The 23778-nt window shown below is 41.7% G+C and overlaps 1 pseudogene; it reads right to left on the bottom strand.

Moving 5' to 3' along the window:
- Window positions 1-23564, bottom strand: part of LOC123120757 (uncharacterized) — a 51313-nt pseudogene extending 27749 nt beyond the window's left edge.
- Window positions 23565-23778: the final 214 nt, after the last annotated feature.

Below are 23778 nucleotides of genomic sequence, written 5' to 3'. Positions count from 1 at the left end.
TTTTATATTATTTTTGGGACTAACCTACTAACCGGAGGCCCAGTGCAAATTGCTGTTTTTTTTGCCTATTTCAGTGTTTCGCAGAAAAGGAATATCAAACGGAGTCCAAATGGAATGAAACCTTCGCGATGATCGTTTTTGGAACAAAAGCAACCCAGGAGACTTGGAGTGGACGTCAAGGAAGCCACGAGGTGGCCACGAGGTAGGAGGGCGCGCCCAGGGGGTAGGCGCGCCCCCACCCTCGTGGACCCCTCGTAGCTCCACCGACCTACTTCTTTCGCCTATATATACTCATATACCCTGAAAACATCCAGGAGCACCACGAAACCCTACCACCGCCGCAACCTTCTGTACCCATGAGATCCCATCTTGGGGCCTTTTCCGGCGCTCCGCCGGAGGGGGAATCGATCACGGAGGGCTTCTACGTCAACACCATAGCCTCTACGATGATGTGTGAGTAGTTTACCACAGACCTTCGGGTCCATAGTTATTAGCTAGATGGCTTCTTCTCTCTCTTTGGATCTCAATACAAAGTTCTCCTCGATTCTCTTGGAGAGCTATTCGATGTAATACTTCTTGCGGTGTGTTTGTCGAGATCCGATGAATTGTGGGTAGTTTACCACAGAACTTCAGGTCCATAGTTATTAGCTAGATGGCTTCTTCTCTCTCTTTGGATCTCAATACAAAGTTCTCCTCGATTCTCTTGGAGAGCTATTCAATGTAATACTTCTTGCGGTGTGTTTTTCGAGATCCGATGAATTGTGGTTTATGATCAAGATTATCTATGAACAATATTTGATTCTTCTCTGAATTCTTTTATGCATGATTTGATATCTTTGCAAGTCTCTTCGAATTATCAGTTTGGTTTGGCCTACTATATTGATCTTTCTTGCAATGGGAGAAGTGCTTAGCTTTGGGTTCAATCTTGCAGTGTCCCTTCCGAGTGACAGCAGGGGCAGCAAGGCACGTATTGTATTGTTGCCATCGAGGATAAAAAGATGGGGTTTATATCATATAGCTTGAGTTTATTCCTCTACATCATGTCATCTTGCCTAATGTGTTACTCTGTTCTTATGAACTTAATACTCTAGATGCATGATGGATAGCGGTCGATATGTGGAGTAATAGTAGTAGATGCAGAATCGTTTCGGTCTACTTGTCACGGACGTGATGCCTATATACATGATCATGCCTAGATATTCTCATAACTATGCGCTTTTCTATCAATTGCTCGACAGTAATTTGTTCACCCACCGTAGAATTTGCTATCTTGAGAGAAGCCACTAGTGAAACCTATGGCCCTCGGGTCTATTTTCCATCATATAAGTTTCTGATCTACACTTCTAGTTTACTATTTATTTTATTTTGCAACCTTTACTTTTCAATCTATACAACAAAAATACCAAAAATATTTATCTTATTATCTTTATCAGATCTCACTTTTGCAAGTGGCCGTGAAGGGATTGACAACCCCATTATCGCGTTGGTTGCAAGGTTCTTAATTGTTTGTGCAGGTACTAGGGATTTGCGTGTAGTCTCCTATTGGATTGATACCTTGGTTCTCAAAAACTGAGGGAAATACTTACGCTACTTTGCTGCATCACCCTTTCCTCTTCAAGGGAAAACCAACGCATGCTCAAGAGGTAGCAAGAAGGATTTCTGGCGCCGTTGCCGGGGAGATCTACGCACAAGTCAAGACATACCAAGTACCCATCACAAACTCTTATCCCTCGCATTACATTATTTGCCATTTGACTCTCGTTTTCCTCTCCCCCACTTCACCTTTGCCGTTTTATTTTCCCTTTTTCCGTTCGTCTCTTTTCGCTTGCTTCTTGTGTGCTTGTGTGTTGGATTGTTTGTCACGATGGCTCAAGACAATACTAAACTGTGTGACTTTTCCAATACCAACAACAATGATTTTTTAGCACTCCGATTGCTCCTATTACCGATGCTGAATCTTGTGAAATTAATGCTGCTTTTTTGAATCTTGTCATGAAAGATCAATTCTCTGGCCTTCCTAGTGAAGATGCCGCTACTCATCTAAACAACTTCGTTGATTTGTGCGATATGCAAAAGAAGAAAGATGTGGATAATGATATTGTTAAATTGAAGCTATTTCCGTTTTCGCTTAGAGATCGTGCTAAAACTTGGTTCTCTTCTTTGCCCAAAATAGTATTGATTCATGGAATAAGTGCAAAGATGCTTTTATCTCTAAGTATTTTCCTCCCGCTAAGATCATCTCTCTTAGAAACGATATCATGAACTTTAAGCAACTTGATCATGAGCATGTTGCACAAGCTTGGGAGAGGATAAAATTAATGATATGTATTGCCTACACGTGGTTTGAATTTATGGATGATTATACAAAAAAGTTATGCCGGATTGAATTTTGCTTCTAGAAATCCTTTAGATTCGGCCATGGGAGGCACTTTTATGGAAATCACTTTAGGAGAAGCTACTAAACTCCTAGATAATATTATGGTTAATTATTCCCAATGGCACACCGATAGATCCACTAGTAAAAAGGTTCATGCGATTGAAGAGATTAATGTTTTGAGTGGAAAGATGGATGAACTTATGAAATTGTTTGCTAATAAGAGTGTTTCTTTCGATCCTAATGATATGCCTTTGTCCACTTTCATTGAGAATAATAATGAATCTATGGATGTGAATTTTGTTGGTAGGAACAATTTTGGCAACAACGCATATAGAGGAAACTTTAATTCTAGGCCGATCCCTAGTAATTCCTCTAATAACTATGGTAATTCCTACAACAACTCTTATGGAAATTTTAATAAGATGCCCTCTGATTTGAGACTAGTGTTAAAGAATTTATGATTTCGCAAAAGAATTTCAATGCTTTGCTTGAAGAAAAATTGCCTAAGATTGATGAGTTGGCTAGGAATGTGGATAGAATTTCTCTTGATGTTGATTCTTTGAAACTTAGATCTATTCCACCTAAGCATGATATCAATGAGTCTCTCAAAGCCATGAGAATTTCCATTGATGAGTGCAAAGAAATAACCGCTAGGATGCGTGCTAAAAAAGATTGCTTTGTGAAAGCGTGTTCTTCTAGTTTTCATGATAATAATGATGAAGATCCAAAAGTAATTGATGTGTCTCCTATTAAATCTTTGTTTTGAAATATGAATCTTGATAAAGATGGGACTAGAGATGAGTTAACTTTAGTTAAAAGGCGTCCCAATGATTCGGAGTTTTTAAATCTTGATGCAAAAATTGGTAAAAGTGGGATTGAAGAGGTCAAAACTTTACATAGCAATGAACCCACTATTTTGGATTTCAAGGAATTTAATTATGATAATTGATCTTTGATAGATTGTATTTCCTTGTTGCAATCCGTGCTAAATTCTCCTCATGCCTATAGTCAAAATAAAGCTTTTACTAAACATATCGTTAATGCTTTAATGCAATCCTATGAAGAAAAACTTGAATTAGAAGTCTCTATCCCTAGAAAACTTTACGATGAGTGGGAACCTACTATTGAAATTAAAATTAAAGATCATGAGTGCTATTGTTTGTGTGATTTGGGTGCTAGTGTTTCCACGATTCCAAAAACTTTGTGTGATGTGCTAGGTTTCCATGAATTTGATGATTGTTCTTTAAATTTGCATCTTCCGGATTCCACCATTAAGAAACCTATGGGAAGGATTAATGATGTTCTTATTGTTGCAAATAGGAATTATGTGCCCGTAGATTTCATTGTTCTTGATATAGATTGCAATCCTACATGTCCTATTATTCTTGGTAGACCTTTCCTTAAAACGATTGGTGCAATTATTGATATAAAAGAAGGAAATATTAGATTCCAATTTCCATTAAGGAAGGGCATGGAGCACTTTCCTAGGAAGAAAATTAAATTACCTTATGAATCTATTACGAGGGACACTTATGATTTGCATACCAAAGATGACAATACCTAGATCTATCCTTGTTTTTATGCCTAGCTAGGGGCGTTAAACGATAGCGCTTGTTGGGAGACAACCCAATTTTATTTTTGTTCCTTGATTTTTCTTCCTATTTAGTAATAAATATTTCATCTATCCTCTGGTTAGATTTGGTTTTATGTTTTAATTAGTGTTTGTGCCAAGTAAAACCTATAGGATCTTCTTGGGTGATAATTATTTGATCTTGCTGAAAAAGACAGAAACTTCCTGCTCACAAAAAAATTGTTAAAAATCACCAGAAAGTGATAAAATAATGATTCCAAATGAAGTAGATCAATAATAAAATTATTTAAGTCGTCCTATTTTGACAGAATTTTTGAGTTACAGAAGTTTGCGTTTGCTACAGATTACTACATATTGTTCTGTTTTATGACAGATTCTATTTTTCGTGTGTTGTTTGCTTATTTTGATGAACCATAGAGAAGTTGGAATACAGTAGGTTTAACTCCAATATAAATAAATAATGAGTTCATTACAGTAACTTAAAGTGGTGGTTTGTTTTATTTCGCTAACGGAGCTCATGAGATTTTCTGTTAAGTTTTGTGTTGTGAAGTTTTCAAGTTTTTGGGTAAAGATTTGATGGATTTTGGAACAAGGAGTGGCAATAGCCTAAGCCTGGGGATGCCCAAGGCACCCCAAGGTAAAATTTAAGGACAACCAAAAGCCTAAGCTTGGGGATGCCCCGGAAGGCATCCCCTCTTTCGTCTTTGTCTATCGGTAACTTTACTTGAGGCTATATTTTTATTCACCACATGATATGTGTTTTGCTTGGAGCATCTTGTATGATTTGAGTCTTTTATTTTTAGTTTACCACAATCATCCTTGCTGTACACACCTTTTGGAGAGACACACATGAATCGGAATCTATTAGAATACTCTATGTGCTTCACTTATATCTTTTGAGCTAGCTAATTTTGCTCTAGTGCTTCACTTATATCTTTTAGAGCACGGTGGTGGTTTATTTTATAGAAATTATTGATCTCTCATGCTTCACTTATATTATTTTGAGAGTCTTTTAGAACAGCATGGTAATTTGCTTTGGTTAAAAACATTAGTCCTAAAGTGATGAGCATCCAAGATAGGTATAATGAAAACTATCATGTAAAGTGCATTGAATACTATGAGAAGTTTGATTCTTTATGATTGTTTTGAGATATGAAGATGGTAATATTAGAGTCATGCTAGTTGAGTAGTTGTGAATTTGAGAAATACTTGTGTTAAAGTTTGTGATTCCCGTAACATGCACGTATTGTGAACCGTTATGTGATGAAGTCGGAGCATGATTTATTTATTGATTGTCTTCCTTATGAGTGGCGGACGGGGACGAGTGATGGTCTTTTCCTACCAATCGATCCCCCTAGGAGCATGCGCGTAGTACTTTGTTTCGATAACTAATAGATTTTTGCAATAAGTATGTGAGTTCTTTATGACTAATGTTGAGTCCATGGATTATACGCACTCGCACCCTTCCACCATTGCTAGCCTCTCTAATACCGCGCACCTTTTGCCGATATCATACACCCACCATATACCTTCCTCAAAACAGCCACCATACCTACCTATTATGGCATTTCCATAGCCATTCCGAGATATATTGCCATTCAACTTTCCACCGTTCCGTTTATTATGACACGCTCCATCATTGTCATATTGCTTTGCATGATCATGTAGTTAACATCGTATTTGTGGCAAAGCCACCGTTCATGATTTTCATACATGTCACTCTTGATTCATTGCATATCCTGGTACACCGCCGGAGGCATTCACATAGAGTCATATTTTGTTCTAAGTATTGAGTTGTAATTTTTGAGTTGTAAGTAAATAAAAGTGTGATGATCATCATTATTAGAGCATTGTCCCAAGTGAGGAAAGGATGATGGAGACTATGATTCCCCCACAAGTCGGGATGAGACTCCGGACGAAAAAAAAGGGAAAAAAGAGGCCATAAAAAAGAGAAAAAGTCCCAAACAAAAAAAAGAGAAAAATAGAGATGGGACAATGTTACTATCCTTTTACCACACTTGTGCTTCAAAGTAGCACCGTGATCTTCATGATAGAGAGTCTCCTATGTTGTCACTTTCATATACTAGTGGGAATTTTACATTATAGAACTTGGCTTGTATATTCCAATGATGGGCTTCCTCAAAATGCCCTAGGTCTTCGTGAGCAAGCGAGTTGGATGCACACCCACTTAGTTCCTTTTGTTGAGCTTTCATACACTTATAGCTCTAGTGCATCCGTTGCATGGCAATCCCTACTCACTCGCGTTGATATTTATTGATGGGCATCTCCATAGCCCGTTGATACGCCTAGTTGATGTGAGACTGTCTTCTCCTTTTTTTGTCTTCTCCACAACCACCATTCTATTCCACATATAGTGGTATGTCCATGGCTCACGCTCATGTATTGCGTGAAAATTGAAAAAGTTTGAGAACATCAAAAGTATGAAACAATTGCTTGGCTTGTCATTGGGGTTGTGCATGATTTAATATTTTGTGTGATGAAGATAGAGCATAGCCAGACTATATGATTTTGTAGGGATAACTTTCTTTGGCCATGTTATTTTGAGAAGACATGATTGCTTTATTAGTATGCTTGAAGTATTATTATTTTTATGTCAATATTAAACTTTTGTCTTGAATCTTTCGGATCTGAACATTCATGCCACAATAAAGAAAATTACATTGAGGATTATGTTAGGTAGCATTCCACATCAAAAATTCTGTTTTTATCATTTACCTACTCGAGGACGAGCGGGAATTAAGCTTGGGGATACTTGATACGTCTCCAACGTATCTATAATTTTTTATTGTTCCACGCTATTATATTATCTGTTTTGGATGTTTAATGGGCTTTATTATGCACTTTTATATTATTTTTGGGACTAACCTACTAACCGGAGGCCCAGTGCAAATTGTTGTTATTTTGCCTATTTCAGTGTTTCGCAGAAAAGGAATATCAAACGGAGTCCAAACGGAGTCCAAACGGAATGAAACCTTCGCGATGATCGTTTTTGGAACAAACGCAATCCAGGAGACTTGGAGTGGACATCAAGGAAGCCACGAGGTAGGAGGGCGCGCCCAGGGGGGTAGGCGTGCCCCCCACCCTCGTGGGCCCCTCGTAGCTCCACCGACCTACTTCTTTCGCCTATATATACTCATATACCCTGAAAACATCCAGGAGCACCACGAAACCCTATTTCCACCGCCGCAACCTTCTGTTCCCGTGAGGTCCTATCTTGGGGCCTTTTCCGGCGCTTCGCCGGAGGGGGAATCGATCACGGAGGGCTTCTACATCAACACCATAGCCTCTCCGATGATGTGTGAGTAGTTTACCACATACCTTCGGGTCCATAGTTATTAGCTAGATGGCTTCTTCTCTCTCTTTGGATCTCAATACAAAGTTCTCCTCGATTCTCTTGGAGATCTATTCGATGTAATACTTATGGTGGTGTGTTTGTCGAGATCCGATGAATTGTGGGTTTATGATCAAGATTATCTATGAACAATATTTGATTCTTCTCTGAATTCTTTTATGCATGATTTGATATCGTTGCAAGTCTCTTCGAATTATCAGTTTGGTTTGGCCTACTAGATTGATCTTTCTTGCAATGGGATAAGTGCTTAGCTTTGGGTTCAATCTTGCTGTGTCCTTTCCCAGTGACAGCAGGGGCAGCAAGGCACGTATTGTATTGTTGCCATCGAGGATAAAAAGATGGGGTTTATATCATATTGCTTGAGTTCATTCCTCTACATCATGTCATCTTGCCTAATGCGTTACTCTGTTCTTATGAACTTAATACTCTAGATGCATGATGGATAGCGGTCGATGTGTGGAGTAATAGTAGTAGATGCAGAATCGTTTCGGTCTACTTGTCACGGACGTGATGCCTATATACATGATCATGCCTAGATATTCTCATAACTATGCGCTTTTCTATCAATTGCTCGACAGTAATTTGTTCACCCACCGTAGAATTTGTTATCTTGAGAGAAGCCACTAGTGAAACCTATGGTCCCCGGGTCTATTTTCCATCATATAAGTTTTCGATCTACACTTGTTTACTATTTATTTTATTTTGCAATCTTTACTTTTCAATCTATACAACAATAATACCAAAAATATTTATCTTATTATCTTTATCATATCTCACTTTTGCAAGTGGCCGTGAAGGGATTGACAACCCCTTTATCGCGTTGGTTGCAAGGTTCTTAATTGTATGTGCAGGTACTAGGGATTTGCGTGTAGTCTCCTACTGGATTGATACCTTGGTTCTCAAAAACTGAGGGAAATACTTATGCTACTTTGTTGCATCACCCTTTCCTCTTCAAGGGAAAACAACGCATGCTCAAGAGGTAGCACCGACTGCTTATTGTGAGGCTGTTGTTCACCCTGAATGGCAGTTTGCGATGGCAGAGGAGATTTCTGCTCTTGAACGCACTGGTACATGGGATCTTGTTTCTCTTCCTCCAGGTGTCCGTCCCATCACTTGTAAGTGGGTCTACAAGGTTAAGACTCGCTCTGATGGTTCTCTTGAGCGTTACAAAGCTCGTCTTGTGGCTCGTGCTTTTCAACAGGAGCATGGTCGTGATTATGATGAGACATCTGCTCCTGTGGTCCATATGACCACTATCCGCACACTTCTTGCCGTGGCCTCTGCACGCCACTGGTCTGTATCTCAGCTTGATGTTAAGAATGCCTTTCTTAACGGTGAGCTCCATGAGGAGGTATACATGCAGCCACCACCTGTGTATTATGTTCCTGATGGCATGGTATGTCATCTTCGTCGCTCTCTCTACGGCCTTAAGCAAGCCCCCCGCGCCTAGTTTGAGCATTTTGCCTCTGTGGTGACTGCCGCTGGTTTTTCATCGGGTGCTCATGATCCAGCATTGTTTGTCCACCTTTCTCCTCGTGGTCGGACTCTTCTTCTTCTCTATGTTGATGACATGATCATCACTAGCGACGACCCCGAGTATATTGCCTTTGTAAAGGCCCGTCTTAGTGAGCAGTTTCTTATGTCCGATCTTGGACCTCTTCGCTAGTTTCTTGGGATTGAAGTCTCTTCTACCTCTGATGACTTTTTTATATCCCAGGAAAAGTATATACATGATCTTCTTGTTCGTGCTGCTCTTATCGATGAGCGCATTGTTGAGACTCCCATGGAGCTCAATGTTCACCTCCGTGATACTGATGGTGACCCCTTGCCTGACCCGACGCGTTATCGTCATCTTGTTGGGAGTCTTGTCTATCTAGCTGTCACTCGTCCAGATATCTCTTCTCCGGTTCATATTCTGAGTCAGTTTGTCTTTGCTCCCACTTCGGTTCACTATAGTCACCTCCTTCGTGTTCTCCGATATCTTCGGGGCACGATCTCTCACCGTCTATTCTTTCCTCGCTCCAGTTCTTTACAACTTCAGGCCTATTCGGATGCTACGTGGGCTAGTGATCCCTCTGATCGCCGTTCACTTTCTGCTTACTGTGTTTTTCTTGGTGGTTCTCTCATTTCCTGGAAGACGAAGAAACAGACTGCAGTTTCCCGTTCAAGTGCAGAGGCTGAGTTATGAGCTATGGCTCTTTTGACGGCAGAGGTGACTTGGTTACGGTGGTTACTTCAGGATTTTGGTGTTTCTATTACTAAACCTACTCCGCTCTTGTCTGACAGTACAGGTGCTATTAGCATTGCGCGCGATCCTGTGAAGCATGAGCTCACCAAGCATATTGGTGTTGATGCTTTCTATGTGCGCGCTGGTGTGCAGGATCAGGTTATTGCTCATCAGTATGTGCCTTCCGAGTTACTGTTGGCGGATTTTCTGACGAAGGCCCAGACTAGAGCGCGGCATGGCTTCTATCTCTCCAAACTCAGTGTTGTTAATCCACCATGAGTTTGAGGGGGGTGTTAGAGTTATATATATATAGCCATGTAACCTTTCATATTTACCCTATTGTATAAGGGGTTTCCTGCATATATTCCACACCTGTACATGTATATATACTGGCCTATGGCCACCTGGAAATACAAGTTGCATATTCCTAACAGAGACCAAAGTTATCGAACCAGTAGGAGAACCACGCAACACTATGTAAACGGTGCCTGCACACAAAGAACAAATACTTGCAACCCAACGTGAAAGAGGGGTTGTCAATCCCTCCCGGGTAAAAGGATTGATAAATTTGTAGTAGATTGGATAAATAGATCTCGCAGAAATGTGAAATAAAATAAAGAACAAAAAATTGCAGCAAGGTATTTTTCGGTTTTTGTATTAATAGATCTGAAAATAAAAGCAAATAAAAATAGATCTTGAAGGCAAATATGATAAAGAAGAGACTCGGGGGCCGTAGATTTCACTAGTGGCTTCTCTCAAGAAAAATAGCATACGGCGGGTAAACAAATTACTGTTGGGCAATTGATATAACTTCAAACAATTATGACGATATCTAGGCAATGATCATTATATAGGCATCATGTCCAAGATTAGTAGACCGACTCCTGCCTGCATCTACTACTATTACTCCACACATCGATCGCTATCCAGCATGCATCTGGTGTATTAAGTTCATGGAAAAACAGAGTAATGTCCCCTTCTGTCAAGATCTATTCATGTAAGAATAAACCCCGTCTTGTTATCCTTAATAGCAACGATACATACGTGTCATGTCCCCTTCTGTCACTGGGATTGAGCACTGTAAGGTCGAACCCATCACAAAGCACCTCTTCCCATGGCAAGAAAAATCGATCTAGTCGGCCTAACTAAACCAAAGATTCAAAGAAGAAATACGAGGCTATAAGCAATCATGCATATAAGAGAACAAAACTCAAATAACTTTCATGGATAAAATAGATCTGATCACACTAGTGCAGAACCGGCCTTTATCACCGGTTCGTAAGGGCCTTTAGTGCCGGTTCTGCAACCGGCACTATGGAGTGGAGAATAAAGGCCCCCCCTTTAGTACCGGTTTGGCACGAACCGGCGCTAACGTGCCACCACGTGGCACGAGCTAGGCCCGGGTGCGTGTAGGACATTAGTACCGGTTGGTAACACCAACCGATACTAAATGTTTGGGTGTGTTTTGGTTTTAATTTTTATTTTCCCTTTAGTTATGTGTTTTCAATTTAACTTAGTGATTGTTTTACATTATAATGAGTTGTTAAATCATTAGGTGAAAGTACCGCAGATTAGTTTCGACTGGATGCATGTGGATCCTAGCTAAGTGATCAAGTATATGCCATATCCATATTACTTGATCACTTAGTGATCTAAGTAATATGGATATGGCATATACTTGATCACTTAGCTAGGATCCATCCAGTTGAAACTAATATGCGGTTTCTTTCATAAATGATATAATAACTCATCATCATCATCATATTAATATAAAAACTCTTGCATCATATCATCACCAACAACAGTATATACTAGCTAGCAAAGATATCATCGAGTTCAACATGGTCATGATATTATAAGCGTTCATAACACCACAAAAGCAAATCACTCTTTGAGATTAAGTTCAGGACGAAGAACACGGAAATGCATGAGAGGACAACAAGTACTAAGAGCATGATAACTAGCTAAATCACTCCTGCTGCTCTCTCTCAGGTAAAATAGCATAGAACATGTATAGCTCTCCTGATTCATCATATTGGAGCATGCAGATGAACCTGTCTCCTAATCGTGGGTTGCGCTTCTGATTGCTGCCCCCTAGCACTTCTCTGCGATCGTTAACAATTTTGCTCCAATCTTTCACTATTAAGCATTCATCGCTTTCAGAAATCCTAAATGCACTCATGTGCACTGTAGGATATCTTGGCCGTAAGCTAAAAATTGACATGCGACCTTTAGTCTCGATCCACTAAGGCACAACTGTCATCGGGAGTCCCTGATGAAGAACATCGTATAGTAATTAATATACTTATCAATGAAAGTTTATCTTGAAAAATAATGTATGCAAAAGATGCACTGAGGACTAATAGTAAAGACCTTACCATCTTTCCTAAATACATGTGACCGTAGTTCAATACGATCACTATTGGTCGCACGTTTTGAGTACTAAGATTTTCAAATTCAGGAAAATGATTTCTCTTAACAGCATCAAGATCCTCAAGCCATGAAACATAATGACTTATCTCCTCGCAGTTTAGTTCAGCTCCGGGACAGTAGTAGGTCCTGTCTACCAAGCGCCGGACATGTTTGCTTGAATGGAAATAAGCTGTCAATAGAAATTAGTTGTCAACTATTTTTGAATAAACAATATCAAAGACATAAATATGGTTGAGAAACTCACATAATGGTAGAACTGGAGGCGTCTGCACATCGACCCAGATGTCCCTATTACCTTCAATATCATCTTCCGGACGAATATCAAAGGTGATAACCATATCAGGCTCAAATGCAAAAGCCTTGCATAGTGCTTGCCAAGTTTTGCATTCAAAATAGGTGTACGTGTCTGCATTGTATAATTTGACGTTGAAAGTATAACCAGCATGCTCGGTCTTCAGGTAAACTCTCTTTACCTCCATAGTTTCCATAGCACTGAAACCTATCTTATCCAAGACAAAAATTCTTGCATGGCAGGGGATGCGCTAGTAGAATAGTGAAAATTTAAAATTATAAGTTGAAGCAAATGAAGCATATATAAGTCATGCTTAATTACGAAAAAAGACTTGTCGTTGTGACTTACTGTATCCACTTCGAAGGTCTCATCCAGCTTGATGCTGAAGCGCCTATCATCAACAAGGAAATTTCTGTCGCACAGGCCGCGCTGGTCTTCACAGAATTCACACTTAATGAAATCTTTTTCGTCGTCAGACAACATTTCCTATGTTCATATAGGTGAAACATTAAACACTTACTAGTTCTATTAATTCAACTAATTCAACTATTTCTATTAGTTCAACTAGTTCTATTAATTCAACTATTTCAACTAAGCATTTAATAAAAATAAACGTGTTCTATTAATTTTCTTACGAAAATAAAGTAGCTAGTTCCATATAGTAATATTTTAATTAGATCATCAAATCTCAGATATCTAAATTTTCTTACTAAAAATAAACTAGTTCTATTAATTCAACTAAGAATTTACTAAAAATAAACTAGTTCTATTAATTTTCTTACTAAAATATATAAAGTAGCTATATATATAGTAATATTTTAATTAGATCATCAAATCTCATATATACCTAAATTTTCTTACTAAAAATAAACTAGTTCTACTAATTCAACTAGTTCAACTAAGCATTTACTAAAAATAAACTAGTTATATTAATTCAACTAGTTTAAATAATCTCATATACCTAAATTTTCTTACTAAAAATAAACTTGTTCTATTAATTTTCATACTAAAAATAAACTAGTTATATTAATTCAACTAGTTCAAATCTCATATATATATCTAATTAATATCTAGCTAATTCATCTAAAATTGACATTAATATTTAACATCTTTTCCATATAATTCATCTAACATTAACATTCTAACATTCTTATCTACGTAAATTATCTAACATTAATCTAAACAACAGAAAACAGAAAATAAGTAAAAACAATATGTGTGTGTGTGTGTCTTTGTGTGTGTACGTATGTGTGTGTGTACGAGCGGGGGGCGGCGGCATACGGGCGGCGGCGCGAGACGGCGATGCGACGGGGACGGCGCGACGACGAGCGGCAGGCCGGGGGCGACGGCGCGATCGAGACGGCGACATGGTACGGGGCGGCGGCGACGGGCGGCGGGGGCGACGGCGACGACGGGCGGTGAGGGCGACGGCGACGGCGGGCGGTGATGGCGACGGCGGTGACGGCGACGACGGGCGGCGGGGGCGACAGCGCGCAGCGGGGGCGACGGCGCGCGGCGGGGGCGGCGAGGGCGGCGGCAATGTCGCGCGAAGTAGTTGGAGAAGAAGTGGTGGTCGATGAAACTGAATTTTTCGTAAGTGTCATATATATAGGAGGGGCCTTTAGTACCGGTTGGAGCCACCAACCGGTACTAAAGGCCAATTTTGGCCAGGTCAAGCGGCGGGAAACTGCCCCTTTAGTACCGGTTCGTGGCTCCAACTGGTACTAAAGGCCCCCCTTTAGTACCGGTTGGAGCCACGAACCGGTACTAAAGGTGTGCGCTGGCGCAGGAGCGGTGCGGGCAAGTTTAGTCCCACCTTGCTAGCCGAGGGGCGCCCGCACCAGTTTAAAAGCCCCGACACGGCTGCTGTCTCGAACTCCTCTCTATAACAGGCTTCTGGGCCTAACTTTGGTGCGCTGCCCATTGAGCCTCCTAGCCCTTCTGGGCCTGTATTTGCAAACCCTAGGGTTGGCAGGCCCAGCGGGCAGCGCCCCAACAATTATTTATATAACTTTCTTCTATTTATTTCCGAGTAATTGTTTTTGCTGTATTTAGTTTCTTTGTGAATATAAAAAAATTATCTAGTTTTTTCTTTTCTGCATTATTTATTTTCTGCTATTCATTTTGTAGTGATTTTCAATTTCACCGTCATTTAGCTCTCTAAACAAATCGGTAAATGACTGAAAAACCGCAAATGATGTCAGAATGTGTTGAAAATTAATGACGTCGCTTTGAATGATGCATACTGAACGCAAAAATAGGCTGGAGTTCAAATAAGTTTAAAAAACATTGAAGTCCCCGTGTAACAGATGAGTTCTTGTCCGAAACCATGATACTCCGAAAGAGATTGTCCAGTTTGTACACGAGGTGCGTCCAGCTTTCGCCGTGACCCTCTCTACTCTTTTGCACATGCTATGCGGGCGAAATGATGATACCATGCCAAGTTCCAACATTTTCAGAGTTCATTTTGTAGTGATTTTCAATTTCACCGTCATTTAGCTCCCTAAACAAATCGGTAAATGACTGAAAACAGCAAATGATGTCAGAACGTGTTGGAAATTGATGACGTCGCTTTGAATGATGCATACTGAACGCAAAAATAGGCTGGAGTTCAAATAAGTTTAAAAAACATTGAAGTGCCCGTGTAACAGATGAGTTCTCGTCTGAAACCCTGATACTCCGAAAGAGATTGTCCAGTTTGTACACGAGGTGCTTCCAGTTTTCGCCGTGACCCTCTCTACTCTTTTGCACATGCTATGCGGGCGAAATGATGATACCATGCCAACTTCCAACATTTTCAGAGTTCATTTTGCAGTGATTTTCAATTTCACCGTCATTTAGCTCCCTAAACAAATCGGTAAATGACTGAAAAACAGCAAATGATGTCAGAACGTGTTGGAAATTGATGACGTCGCTTTGAATGATGCATACTGAACGCAAAAATAGGCTGGAGTTCAAATAAGTTTAAAAAACATTGAAGTGCCCATGTAACAAATGAGTTCTCGTCCGAAACCCTGATACTCCGAAACAGATTGTCCAGTTTGTACACGAGGTGCGTCCAGTTTTTGCCGTGACCCTCTCTACTCTTTTGCACATGCTATGCGGGCGAAATGATGATACCATGCCAAGTTCCAACATTTTCAGAGTTCATTTTGTAGTGATTTTCAATTTCACCGTCATTTAGCTCCCTAAACAAATCGGTAAATGACTGAAAAACAGCAAAAATAGGCTGGAGTTCAAATAAGTTTAAAAAACATTGAAGTGCCCATGTAACAGATGAGTTCTCGTCCGAAACCCTGATACTCCGAAAGAGATTGTCCAGTTTGTACACGAGGTGCGTCCAGTTTTCGCCGTGACCCTCTCTACTCTTTTGCACATGCTATGCGGGCGAAATGATGATACCATGCCAAGTTCCAACATTTTCAGAGTTCATTTTGTAGTGATTTTCAATTTCATCGTCATTTAGCTCCCTAAACAAATCGGTAAATGACTGAAAAACAGCAAATGATGTCAGAACGTGTTGCAAATTGATGACGTCGCTTTGAATGATGCATACTGAACGCAAAAATAGGCTGGAGTTCAAATAAGTTTTAAAAACATTGATGTGCCCGTGTAATAGATGAGTTCTCGTCCGAAACCTTGATACTCCGAAAGAGATTGTCCTGTTTGTACACGAGGTGCGTCCAGTTTTCGCCACGACCCTCTCTACTCTTTTGCACATGCTATGCGGGCGAAATGATGATACCATGCCAAGTTCCAACATTTTCAGAGTTCATTTTGTAGTGATTTTGAATTTCACCGTCATTTAGCTCCCTAAACAAATCGGTAAATGACTGAAAAACAGCAAATGATGTTAGAACTTGTTGGAAATTGATGACGTCGCTTTGAATGAAGCATACTGAACGCAAAAATAGGCTGGAGTTCAAATAAGTTTAAAAAAAATTGAAGTGCCCGTGTAACAGATGAGTTCTCGTCCGAAACCCTGATACTCCGAAAGAGATTGTCCAGTTTGTACACGAGGTGCATCCAGTTTTCGCCGTGACCCTCTCTACTCTTTTGCACATGCTATGCGGGCGAAATGATGATACCATGCCAAGTTCCAACATTTTCAGAGTTCATTTTGTAGTGATTTTCAATTTCACCGTCATTTAGCTCGCTAAACAAATCGGTAAATGACTGAAAAACAGCAAATGATGTCAGAACATGTTGGAAATTTTATGACGTCGCTTTGAATGATGCATACTGAATGCAAAAATAGGCTGGAGTTCAAATGACTGAAAAATAGCAAATGATGTCAGAACGTGTTGGAAATTGATGACGTCGCTTTGAATGGTGTGTACGAAACGCAAAAAAGTCTGGAGTTGTAATAAGTTTAAAAAATGAAGTGCCCATGTAACAGATGAGTTCTCGTCAGAAACCCTGATACTTCGAAAGAGATTGTCCAGTTTGTACACGAAGTGCGTCCAGTTTTTGCCATAACACAAGAAGTCCGGAGTTGTAATAGGTTATTAAAGATAAAAAAGAGGCACAATGCTCGTTAATTAGCTTCAAGCCTTTCGGAATAGTGCAAACTGCACTGCACATAGCTCCGTGCAGTCTACACTATTCCTCAAGGCTTAAAGCTAAGCAACGTGCAGATGAGCATTGCGCCTCTCCTTCATCGTCTCTGCACTCAGGGCTTATAAACCGCTCCTAGTGCCTCTCTCTTCGTGAGGTGGGACTAAAAAACAGCTTACTAAGAAACTATAGTACCGGTTCATGGCACGAACCGGTACTAAAGGTGCCTGTGGGGCCACAGCCTGACCATAGCCTGACGCAGCATCATTAGTACCGGTTCGTGACACGAATCGGTACAAAAGATTGCTCACGAACCGGTACTAATGATCTCCGCCTGCCTAGCTGTTGGAACCGGCACTAATGGGCACATTAGTGCCGGCTCAAAATCAAACCGGCACTAATGTGCTTCACATCAAACCGGCACTAATGTTAAATAAACTTGTTCTATTAATTTTCATACTAAAAATAAACTAGTTATATTAATTCAACTAGTTCAAATCTCATATATATACCTAATTAATATCTAGCTAATTCATCTAAAATTGACATTAATATTTAACATCTTTTCCATATAATTCATCTAACATTAACATTCTAACATTCTTATCTACGTAAATTATCTAACATTAATCTAAACAACAGAAAACAGAAAATAAGTAAAAACAATATGTGTGTGTGTGTGTGTCTTTGTGTGTGTACGTATGTGTGTGTGTACGAGCGGGGGGCGGCGGCATACGGGCGGCGGCGCGAGACGGCGATGCGACGGGGACGGCGCGACGACGAGCGGCAGGCCGGGGGCGACGGCGCGATCGAGACGGCGACATGGTACGGGGCGGCGGCGACGGGCGGCGGGGGCGACGGCGACGACGGGCGGTGAGGGCAACGGCGACGGCGGGCGGTGATGGCGACGGCGGTGACGGCGACGACGGGCGGCGGGGGCGACAGCGCGCAGCGGGGGCGACGGCGCGCGGCGGGGGCGGCGAGGGCGGCGGCAATGTCGCGCGAAGTAGTTGGAGAAGAAGTGGTGGTCGATGAAACTGAATTTTTCGTAAGTGTCATATATATAGGAGGGGCCTTTAGTACCGGTTGGAGCCACCAACCGGTACTAAAGGCCAATTTTGGCCAGGTCAAGCGGCGGGAAACTGCCCCTTTAGTACCGGTTCTTGGCTCCAACTGGTACTAAAGGCCCCCCTTTAGTACCGGTTGGAGCCACGAACCGGTACTAAAGGTGTGCGCTGGCGCAGGAGCGGTGCGGGCAAGTTTAGTCCCACCTTGCTAGCCGAGGGGCGCCCGCACCAGTTTAAAAGCCCCGGCACGGCTGCTGTCTCGAACTCCTCTCTATAGTAGGCTTCTGGGCCTAACTTTGGTGCGCTGCCCATTGAGCCTCCTAGCCCTTCTGGGCCTGTATTTGCAAACCCTAGGGTTGGCAGGCCCAGCGGGCAGCGCCCCAACAATTATTTATATAACTTTCTTCTATTTATTTCCGAGTAATTGTTTTTGCTGTATTTAGTTTCTTTGTGAATATAAAAAAATTATCTAGTTTTTTTCTTTTCTGCATTATTTATTTTCTGCTATTCATTTTGTAGTGATTTTCAATTTCACCGTCATTTAGCTCTCTAAACAAATCGGTAAATGACTGAAAAACCGCAAATGATGTCAGAATGTGTTGAAAATTAATGACGTCGCTTTGAATGATGCATACTGAACGCAAAAATAGGCTGGAGTTCAAATAATTTAAAAAACATTGAAGTCCCCGTGTAACAGATGAGTTCTTGTCCAAAACCCTGATACTCCGAAAGAGATTGTCCAGTTTGTACACGAGGTGCGTCCAGCTTTCGCCGTGACCCTCTCTACTCTTTTGCACATGCTATGCGGGCGAAATGATGATACCATGCCAAGTTCCAACATTTTCAGAGTTCATTTTGTAGTGATTTTCAATTTCACCGTCATTTAGCTCCCTAAACAAATCGGTAAATGACTGAAAAACAGCAAATGATGTCAGAACGTGTTGGAAATTGATGATGTCGCTTTGAATGATGCGTACTGAACGCAAAAATAGGCTGGAGTTCAAATAAGTTTAAAAAACATTGCAGTGCCCGTGTAACAGATGAGTTCTCGTCCGAAACCCTGGTACTCCGAAAGAGATTGTCCAGTTTGTACACGAGGTGCGTCCAGTTTTTGCCGTGACCCTCTCTACTCTTTTGCACATGCTATGTGGGTGAAATGATGATACCATGCCAAGTTCCAACATTTTCAGAGTTCATTTTGTAGTGATTTTCAATTTCACCTTCATTTAGCTCCCTAAACAAATCGGTAAATGACTGAAAAACACCAAATGCTGTCAGAACGTGTTGGAAATTGATGATGCGCTTTGAATGATGCATACTGAACGCAAAAATAGGCTGGAGTTCAAATAAGTTTAAAAACATTGAAGTGCCCGTGTAACAGATGAGTTCTCATCCGAAACCCTAATACTCCGAAAGAGATTGTCCAGTTTGTACACGAGGTGCGTCCAGTTTTCGCCGTGACCCTCTCTACTCTTTTGCACATGCTATGCGGGCGAAATGATGATACCATGCCAAGTTCCAACATTTTCAGAGTTCATTTTGTAGTGATTTTCAATTTCACCGTCATTTAGCTCCCTAAACAAATCGGTAAATGACTGAAAAACAACAAATGATGTCAGAACGTGTTGGAAATTGATGACGTCGCTTTGAATGATGCATACTGAACGCAAAAATAGGCTGGAGTTCAAATAAGTTTAAAAAACATTGAAGTGCCCGTGTAACAGATGAGTTCTCGTCCGAAACCCTGATACTCCGAAAGAGATTGTCCAGTTTGTACACGAGGTGCGTCCAGTTTTCGCCGTGACCCTCTCTACTCTTTTGCACATGCTATGCGGGCGAAATGATGATACCATGCCAAGTTCCAACATTTTCAGAGTTCATTTTGTAGTGATTTTCAATTTCACCGTCATTTAGCTCCCTAAACAAATCGGTAAATGACTGAAAAACAGCAAATGATGTCAGAACGTGTTGGAAATTGATGACGTCGCTTTGAATGATGCATACTGAACGCAAAAATAGGCTGGAGTTCAAATAAGTTTAAAAAACATTGAAGTGCCCGTGTAACAGATGAGTTCTCGTCCGAAACCCTGATACTCCGAAAGAGATTGTCCAGTTTGTACACGAGGTGCGTCCAGTTTTCGCCGTGACCCTCTCTACTCTTTTGCACATGCTATGCGGGCGAAATGATGATACCATGCCAAGTTCCAACATTTTCAGAGTTCATTTTGTAGTGATTTTCAATTTCACCGTCATTTAGCTCCCTAAACAAATCGGTAAATGACTGAAAAACAGCAAATGATGTCAGAACGTGTTGGAAATTGATGACGTCGCTTTGAATGATGCATACTGAACGCAAAAATAGGCTGGAGTTCAAATAAGTTTAAAAAACATTGAAGTGCCCGTGTAACAGATGAGTTCTCGTCCGAGACCCTGATACTCCGAAAGAGATTGTCCAGTTTGTACACGAGGTGCGTCCAGTTTTGCCGTGACCCTCTCTACTCTTTTGCACATGCTATGCGGGCGAAATGATGATACCATGCCAAGTTCCAACATTTTCAGAGTTCATTTTGTAGTGATTTTCAATTTCACCGTCATTTAGCTCCCTAAACAAATCGGTAAATGACTGAAAAACAGCAAATGATGTCAGAACGTGTTGGAAATTGATGACGTCGCTTTGAATGATGCATACTGAACGCAAAAATAGGCTGGAGTTCAAATAAGTTTAAAAAACATTGAAGTGCCCGTGTAACAGATGAGTTCTCGTCCGAAACCCTGATACTCCGAAAGAGATTGTCCAGTTTGTACACGAGGTGCGTCCAGTTTTCGCCGTGACCCTCTCTACTCTTTTGCACATGCTATGCGGGCGAAATGATGATACCATGCCAACTTCCAACATTTTCAGAGTTCATTTTGTAGTGATTTTCAATTTCACCGTCATTTAGCTCTCTAAACAAATCGGTAAATGACTGAAAAACAGCAAATGATGTCAGAACGTGTTGGAAATTGATGACGTCGCTTTGAATGATGCATACTGAACGCAAAAATAGGCTGGAGTTCAAATAAGTTTAAAAAACATTGAAGTGCCCGTGTAACAGATGAGTTCTCGTCCGAAACCCTGATACTCCGAAAGAGATTGTCCAGTTTGTACACGAGGTGCGTCCAGTTTTCGCCGTGACCCTCTCTACTCTTTTGCACATGCTATGTGGGCGAAATGATGATACCATGCCAAGTTCCAACATTTTCAGAGTTCATTTTGTAGTGATTTTCAATTTCATCGTCATTTAGCTCCCTAAACAAATCGGTAAATGACTGAAAAACAGCAAATGATGTCAGAACGTGTTGCAAATTGATGACGTCGCTTTGAATGATGCATACTGAACGCAAAAATAGGCTGGAGTTCAAATAAGTTTAAAAAACATTGATGTGCCCGTGTAATAGATGAGTTCTCGTCCGAAACCTTGATACTCCGAAAGAGATTGTCCTGTTTGTACACGAGGTGCGTCCAGTTTTCGCCACGACCCTCTCTACTCTTTTGCACATGCTATGCGGGCGAAATGATGATACCATGCCAAGTTCCAACATTTTCAGAGTTCATTTTGTAGTGATTTTGAATTTTACCGTCATTTAGCTCCCTAAACAAATCGGTAAATGACTGAAAAACAGCAAATGATGTTAGAACTTGTTGGAAATTGATGACGTCGCTTTGAATGAAGCATACTGAACGCAAAAATAGGCTGGAGTTCAAATAAGTTTTAAAAAAATTGAAGTGCCCGTGTAACAGATGAGTTCTCGTCCGAAACCCTGATACTCCGAAAGAGATTGTCCAGTTTGTACACGAGGTGCATCCAGTTTTCGCCGTGACCCTCTCTACTCTTTTGCACATGCTATGCGGGCGAAATGATGATACCATGCCAAGTTCCAACATTTTCAGAGTTCATTTTGTAGTGATTTTCAATTTCACCGTCATTTAGCTCTCTAAACAAATCGGTAAATGACTGAAAAACAGCAAATGATGTCAGAACATGTTGGAAATTTTATGACGTCGCTTTGAATGATGCATACTGAATGCAAAAATAGGCTGGAGTTCAAATGACTGAAAAATAGCAAATGATGTCAGAACGTGTTGGAAATTGATGACGTCGCTTTGAATGGTGTGTACGAAACGCAAAAAGGTCTGGAGTTGTAATAAGTTTAAAAAAATGAAGTGCCCATGTAACAGATGAGTTCTCGTCAGAAACCCTGATACTTCGAAAGAGATTGTCCAGTTTGTACACGAAGTGCGTCCAGTTTTTGCCATAACACAAGAAGTCCGGAGTTGTAATAGGTTATTAAAGATAAAAAAGAGGCACAATGCTCGTTAATTAGCTTCAAGCCTTTCGGAATAGTGCAAACTGCACTGCACATAGCTCCGTGCAGTCTACACTATTCCTCAAGGCTTAAAGCTAAGCAACGTGCAGATGAGCATTGCGCCTCTCCTTCATCGTCTCTGCACTCAGGGCTTATAAACCGCTCCTAGTGCCTCTCTCTTCGTGAGGTGGGACTAAAAAACAGCTTACTAAGAAACTATAGTACCGGTTCATGGCACGAACCGGTACTAAAGGTGCCTGTGGGGCCACAGCCTGACCATAGCCTGACGCAGCATTATTAGTACCGGTTCGTGACACGAATCGGTACAAAAGGTTGCTCACGAACCGGTACTAATGATCTCCGCCTGCCTAGCTGTTGGAACCGGCACTAATGGGCACATTAGTGCCGGCTCAAAATCAAACCGGCACTAATGTGCTTCACATTTGACCCTTTTTCTACTAGTGTCATAAACTCAAAGTTCATTGGATCCCAACAAACACACCGCAAAAAGAATTACATCAAATAGATCTCCAAGAGACCATTGTATTGAGAATCAAAAGAGAGAGAGAGGAAGCCATCTAGCTACTAACTACGGACCCGTAGGTCTACAATGAACTGCTCACGCATCATCGGAGAGGCACCAATGAGGACGATGAACCCCTCCGTGATGGTGTCTAGATTGGATCTGTTGTTTCTGGAACTTGCAGCGGCTGGAATTGTGTTTCGTTGACTCCTCTAGGGTTTTGGATTTTTCGGGTATTTATAGAGCAAAGAGGCGGTGCGGGAGGAGGCCGAGGTGGGCACAACCCACCAAGGCGCGCTTGGGCCCCCAGGAGCGCCCATGTGGGTTGTGCTCCCCTCGGAGCCCCCCTCTGGTACTTCCTTGGCCCATCATATGTCTTCGGGTCCAGAAAAATTCTCCAAAAAGTTTCTCTGCATTTGAACTCACATTGTTGCCGGTTGGCTGGCCGAAAGGCAACCGGAGGACAACGATGTCCCAATGAAGGACGCGGGCGACGACGAGCCGGTGCCATCCTCCTACTTCTCCATGCCACCCTCCTCCTCTTCTGTGCCACCCTCGTTGGTGCACTGCACCATGAACATCGGCGAGGGCCGTGCCCATTACATGGACATGGTGCGGGAGGAGCAGTTTCAGGAGGCGCATGTCGATGCCACCTACAACCACCACCTCCTCCAGTAGCACCAGCAGGCAGAGGAGCAGCACACTGCCTGCAGAGCGATCGCGTCGGATGCAGACCTGGCGGAGCAGGAGGCGCTGCTCGAGTCCACCGCTCCGCATGCGAGATCCGCCTCGCCCGCTGGCAGTGCCGCCAGCAAGAGGCAGAAGTGGTGGCCGCTACAAGGAGTGCGACGAGGCGGTGTTCGGCAAGACCGACGAGGAGGAGGACACCGCCGAGGCCGCGCCCCGCCGCCACGACCATGAAGCCGGCGACCATTTAGATTAGGTATTAATTTTACCTATAGAGGCGGACTAGCACCGCCTAGTTGATGTA

Source organism: Triticum aestivum, chromosome 5D (assembly GCF_018294505.1).
Source record: "Triticum aestivum cultivar Chinese Spring chromosome 5D, IWGSC CS RefSeq v2.1, whole genome shotgun sequence".
Taxonomy (NCBI): domain Eukaryota; kingdom Viridiplantae; phylum Streptophyta; class Magnoliopsida; order Poales; family Poaceae; genus Triticum; species Triticum aestivum.
Note: the sequence above shows the minus strand (reverse complement) of the source record. Positions and strands in the feature narration are given on the sequence as shown.